This window comes from Papaver somniferum, unplaced genomic scaffold (genome assembly GCF_003573695.1).
Source record: "Papaver somniferum cultivar HN1 unplaced genomic scaffold, ASM357369v1 unplaced-scaffold_67, whole genome shotgun sequence".
In the NCBI taxonomy this organism is placed as follows: Eukaryota; Viridiplantae; Streptophyta; class Magnoliopsida; order Ranunculales; family Papaveraceae; genus Papaver; species Papaver somniferum.
The window spans coordinates 1,202,959-1,209,967 of record NW_020649526.1 but is presented as its reverse complement, the minus strand read 5'-3'; positions in this window follow the sequence as shown (position 1 = coordinate 1,209,967).

Here is a 7,009-nt window from a genome sequence, read left to right as displayed (position 1 = left end):
AGAGCCTGCTCGAGTTAGTCGCGGATTTCACGGTCTTAAAAGGGGTGTGATGATAGACACATTTTTGTGTTTAATTTGATCTCAATATTATATATTGTTGGCACTCGAGTTTGTACTAATTTTGGTGTTTTATGTGTTTGTAGGCACCTTTGGAAAATAAACATTTTTTGGAAAATTCGGCTCGAAAAGTTGGTAAAAGCCCCGGAGGACACGTGTTATTCGGACTCTCACCGTTGGATAAGGGGCACCTCAATTACTAAGGGGCACCCCAGGTCACCCCAAAAGGTATCTGCTATTCGTACCCCAGTACAAGATTAGGGGGAGGTCATCTTCTCCATTTGAAATTTTTTTTTGGCGGGAAAATGGAGAACACTTCTGCAGATTTTTGATCGAATTGTTGAACGTGTTCTAGGGAGATTCAATGGCTGATTTTTGGTAGATAGTTGTGATATGGCCTATTAAACACACTGTGGGTGTTTGGTTCGACCAGAATTGGCTAGAATCAGCTAAACAATTCACAGGTTGAAAACAGGGCAGTTCGTGTATATCACGGGTATCACGTGATTTGGAGAAGATTCAACGTGTTTTGTGCGTGCATGGAAGACCCTCACAGCCTGTTGGAGCGTGAAGGAGTTAAATATGGTAATTTGGAGGCTTGAAAACGCGTGAGAAGATGAAACAGGAAAGAAAATATTCCCAAAAATATTTTCTTTACGGCCGAGTTAAAGAGAATTATATGGAGTGAATGAGCGAGATTTGACGGGTCTGTTGGCTATAAATAGGTTGCTGGGGTTGAGTAGAAAGGCTGTCGAGAGTCTGGGGGGATGAGGAGAGCCAGAGAAGAAGAAATTCGAGTTTTCCCAAACTCGGTTTCTGCTGCTGCTGCTGCTGATGAACATGAAGAACACGAAGAACGGACCTGCACCAGCAGTCGTTGTGCTACAGTAATAACGACTCACACCTGTGGGTCGTACATCAGGCAGACTTATTTGCTACAGCGTTTGCGACAGAGCTGCAGCAGTCTTATTTTGTCACTGAGGATCATAGTTCTCTGGTTTGTAACAAATATAATTGTTACAAACCCGGTTTTATTGTATTTCTCATATTCTCATCATTTGTAAACCATTTTTGAGCATCAATGAAATTCTTTGAGAGGTTTTCCAACATGATGAGCGGCTAATTCTCTCGTAACCAAGGCAATGGATGAAGCTATTCACACATGAACAATGGGTAATTATTTCATTTTATCTAATATTTAATTATAATTCACTCAATCACTGCTTTTGTAGAGTTCTTAAAAGTTTACATAATTTTCTTCATTAGTTGTGATTCAATTAGATAGGTTATGCTTTGGTTAGATAATCTATGCTTAAGGGATACAATTAATTTTTGAGAATATGTTTGATTATTTGTGGATTAAGAAATAAAGGATTAAAAGGATAATTAGAGTTATGAAATATTTGACATCATTCATGTGTAATAGTGGATTCTAGTGTCTTGGTTACCTCTCGCCCACTTTGTTAATATTTTTGTATATAATTTTATTAAATCTTTAAATTTAATCTTCACAAGTCCGAGAGTTTGAACCTCATTACTAAAACATCATCAAAAAAATTACATCAAATTTTGGCGCCGCCGACGCGGATTTGTGCTTAGGTAGAATTTTTAAGTTTTTATTATTCCATTTGTTCTTTTTACGTCTCTTTGGTTGTGTCTTTGTATTACAGGTTTGAAGTTGGATACTAAAGACCTTGGAATCAAAGCTTAAAGCTAAAAGAGAAGGAAAAAAGACAAAGCAAAAAAATAAAGAAAAAAGAGAGAAAAAAACAAAAAAGAGAGAGAATTATTTTTTTTAAGAGACTTTCCATTTTTTTATATTTTTTTTTGTAATTATTATTATTATTTTTTGTATTTATTTTTATTGGACTGGACTTTGGACAATTTATTTTAATTTTAAACCCTACGGAAGGGTTATATAAAATAAAAAAAAATATAAACTGTTTGCAGGGAAGGACGACGATTACAATATCGTCTCGGCCCCTCGGGTTCGCACACTGACACCGGAGTCAGTGGCCCGAGTCGACTACAGCGGTTCTTCGCCCGTCTGGTACGGGAGGTAAACTTCTAAACACCCGCGAATCTCCTGTCAGCGGGTTTACTGTCTGCCTTAAGGTGATTATATGTTGAGGACTGAACCGGCTGCTTTAGTTTCCTAGTAAAGGGCAAGAAATGGCCATATAAGATAAGGGTTCGGATTTCATCACCGTTCCCTTCTTGCCCGCCTTAGGAAAACGAAACCTAACACGAACCCAAGCTTAAAATTTGATTAGAACGAGACCAATAGGGTAACGAGCTTGGTAGGAAAATCTTTCGAAAAATATTGGTTACTCTTTTAAGCATACTTCAAAATTCTTGATGGTTTCTGTAAGTTGAATGCGTGACTGCGCCGCCTTGTAATACCGGTGAGGCTTTGGGTATCAAAGCTCCACTGAGCTGCCCTCGCCTCGATTCAACTTACATTAGCTCGGATTGATTCCAGAGGGGTGTACTAAAATTGTAACGAATTCCCTTTCGAAGGAATAGAAGCTGGTCTAGAAAACAATCTAAGTGGAACCATCATGCTTTTTGTTTGCTAGATTCTATAGGTTTGATTTGGTCGAGTCAGCCTTGCTTGTGATTGTGTAGAATTCCCTTGCAATTAAGAATGTCGAACTGGTATGATAGAAGCCAATACAATGAGTATCGACCTGAATTTGAATATGGACATCATCCTTTTTATGACCATAGTGTGAATAGTGGTTGGGAACGCCAAACTTTTAAAAGTTATAGTCCATACCATGGTAAGCCCAATTACTATCCACGTGCGCACAGGTCATACGAGCAAAATAATCCTCCTATTTCTTTAGAAGAGTCTCTCAAGAGTTTTAATGAGTCAACACAGAAGTTATTTTTGAAAGGGACTTATAATATTCCGATTCCAGAAGAGTTCGTAGAGCAGTCAACTAAGATGTCTGTAGAAGAGTCCCTCAAGCAATTTACTGAGAGCACAAATAGGATTGTGGAAAAACTTGCTCAGGATAGTCTTAAATGCCAATATAGTGTATCCAATAATACCCTTGGGAATGAAGATAGTTATTCACATAATCAAGATAACGTGGTTAGAATTGGTAACACTACTTGTTTTGATGAGGTTCGATCTTTTTCATGTTATTACAATGAGGATTATGATGAGGATAGTGTTGATGAAAAAATATATAGGCATAGTAATGAGGAATCTGTTACTCCCAATGAGATTTATAATGATAATATTATTTCTAGTTCAAATCCAAATAATTTTAATAATTATTCACCTATTCAAAAGGACGAGGATTTAACTAGAGATACCACCGTTTTAGACGAGGATTACGAAGCCGATAATGATTTAGAGGAACGAGTTTATCGTGAGAATATTGTATTAGAGTCTAGCGACTTAGAAACATTAGTCTTAGACGAAGAACATGAACTCGTAGAGATTTTAAATATGAGTGAGGATGCATCACTTGAGTATAACCTCGAAGAAGCAATTGACTATTTTCAGGATTCCAATGATCTAGAAATTAAGGAAATTGTAGCTAGTCTATCTAGAGATACCCAAAAATCTAAGTTTGGGGGTGATTATCATTCTCATTGTGCCATACCTTTAGCTCTTACAGAGATCCCTCATTTTGGACTTGATATCTCTGCCTCGACCATTTTACAAGATTACCTTCATACTTGTTTTCCCGAACCTAATGATGTCCAGGAAGAAGTTCAGTCGTTAGAAACCCATCCTCTGGTTGATGTGGTTTGCCCAGGCTATGATACCCAGATTGACTTTGTTTTCCCACCAAATAGTTTTCTTCCAAATGTGGGAACGTTTATATTTCAAATGTGTCGAATATTAAGTTGTGAGACTAAACCTAAATGCTTTAGGAAATAAGAATCGACACATTTGCTTAAGAGTAACCACTACTCTCATTGTGGTCAATTTTGTAAGTCAAATCTTATTGACTTAGAGGATCCTCAGTTATTTAGGTTATTATTGTGCGCTTCTAAGATCATATTTGAGTTTTTCCAGACTCTAGGACCTAATGATTCAGATCCCACCTATGAAGAAACGCAACTAATGAAAATATTTTATTTAGACCCTTTCTTAGAACCTGAACCTGAACCACAATTATATATAAATATCTTAATCAGGAAACTAGATAAGGGCATGCTATCCTTGTTCACTTTCTTGGGTTATTGTAGTTTCCTTTGATCAGCTCTTTTTGGTTTTGAAGACCCACAGTTATTTCGGCTGTTACTTTTTGATTCTATGAGGTGACTAATTCCTTCCGATGTCTGGCTGAAGACTTTAAACCTAGCACTTCTTGGGAGGTAACCCAATCTCATGCAACACGGTAATATCTTTCCTTAACTCTTTTGCTTCAAACGGTAAAACACTAGGTGATTCGTTAAGAGTAACTTCTGAAGAGAGAGAAAATGAGAGGAAAGAGAAACTCTGGCGAAAACACTAGGGTTTAGGTTTTTTTCACGTAAGTTTCATTCACTTTGGATTCAATATGGTAGAAGATACTCATAGTTCATCACGGATTCAGCAACACCAATCCTTTGCGGACAAGGTAAAGGCAAAACAAACCCTAAAGCCAACAGGAGTTGATATTACTAGCTTACCTAATCCTACTCTGATTGATGGAGAGCCATCCCTTGTTATACCTGAGGACTTCTATGAAGAGGGTTGTAAACCCTTTAAACACAGTTTCATTGCAAGGTTAAACTTCATGGGACTGAAGTTCTTTGAGGTAAAAACAATTTTAATCTCTCAATGGCAGATTAATCCTAATACTGTTAGGTTTATGACTATGGGAAAAGGTTTCTTTATTATTATGCTACAAGATGAGGAAACTAAAGAGAGAATCAGACGTACAAAGTGGTTTGTTCAACAGCATGAACTCAAGTTAATGGATTGGTACCCAGGTTTTGATCCTGATCGTCAAAAAACTTCCCATGTAAACGTATGGGTTCACTTTCCTGGTTTACATGTAGAACTATGGACTGAGAAGAACTTGTTATCAATGGGAAAAGTTTTAGGGACTCCAATTGTTGTTGATCAAAGAACCCTAAATCTGGAGTATGGAAACTTTGCCTCAGTTTTGGTAGATGTGGATTTTGCTAAACATATTCCAAGTAGAATTAAGATAACAGCTGGGGGGAGGACGTTTTGGCAATATTTGGATATTCCAAAATCACCTAAATTTTGTATGAAGTGCTGCATAATTGGTCATAATGATGATGAATGTAGAAGACAACCAAAGAATGATGATAAATCGTCTAAGGCTGATGCGAAAGGGGAGTGACAGAATGTGCGTAATAGGAGAAACCGTAAGGGAGGTGCTGGAGAGGATGCAACCAAGGCTGGTGAGAGTACAAACGCTGGTGTTGGCGCTGCTGTAGGTGGTGTGAATGTTGGTGCTGTTGTGGTTAACGAGGTTGTTACCGGTGCTGGTGATAATGTGGATGATGCTCTTGCTGTAGGGCATGGTGGAGTTGTGGTGAATGGGGTGGTTGAAGCTGGTTTAGTGGAGAGTGTTGTTGGTTTGGAGCAAACTATTCAGCTAGAGAATGAATTAGCGTCTTCTGAAGCCAATTTACATGCAGCGTCTGAAGCTTTTGAGAAGGCTAAGAAGGCGTTAGCATTGAAAAAGGGTTTGGCTAGTGGGTTGTCAATGGTTGAAATTGCAACCTCAGCTAAGTCAGCTAAGAGTGGTGAATTGGCAAGAACTAATCACTCTAGTGATAGGAATGAGGCTAGTTCTTCTTTTACGCCGGTTGAGGCTGTTAATAAGTCATTGCAAGACAGGGTGGTTGATAATATTGAGGATACCTCAAGCTACAGAGCTGTTGCTGAAGCTTCTATCATGATTTCTCTTAATAAGTTCAATGTCTTGAATGATGAGTTGGGTGTTGATAATGATGATGCTGAACACTCTTCTGGAGGGAGTTCGGATGCTGCTGAAAACTCTTCTGGAGGTAGTTCGGATGAAGAGTTGACGCCTGAAAAAGCTTCATCAGGTGTTAAGGGTGTTAAGTGGGCGGAAATACCAGTGGATATGCCAAAGAAAAGTAGGAGACCAGGCCGGGTTTTGCTTACAAGTTCTAGTTCTTCTCAGCAACGTTTTAATGATTCCAAATCAGATTCGGATTCTGAAGTGAATGCTTTGGGAAACCGAGTTAGAAAGGGTTTCTCACCTGTTTTAGAAAGTAGGATTCCTAGCAAGATTCCACAAGCTATTCATAAATATAAGAAGAGTGTTTCCTGATGAGAGTTGTCTATTGGAATATTAATGGGGTGGCGAAGGTGGAAGCGGGTAATAAGTTGCGTCAGTTGGTGCATGAGTTCAAGCCGGTTGTACTTTGTATTGCTGAGCCTAAGATTCGTTACACTGACAATGCTATGATAAGGTTAAATTTGGCTGGTTATAATAAGAAGGCAATTCATAATTCTACTTCTAGTTCTTTGGGTAATTTGTGGATTCTTTGGGATGATTGTATTGAGGAGCCGGTGGTGATTAATATGTCTAGGAAGGCCATTACGGTTAAAACTGAGGGGGTTTTTATCTCTTTTGTTCATGCTAGTTATATTCAAGTATTTCGAAGGAGGATTTGGAGTCAACTTGCTTCTGTTGACGCAACTACTCCTTGGTTGGTTATGGGTGATTTCAATTGTGTTCTTCGTCAAGATGAAAAGAAAGGGGGTAGGGTAACTCGTATCTCTTGTATTAATGAGTTTTCTGATTGGATGGAGGATAATAACTTGTTTGAAGCTGATTCGTTGGGGTCTAAGTTTACTTGGACCAATGGTCAGGCCTGTGTTGGTAGAATTATTAGTAAGTTGGATCGTGTTATTATTAACGAACCTTGGTTGTCTAAGTTTTCGAATTGGCGGTGTAAATCTCTTCCTAGGGAAGTTTCTGATCATTCGACTCTT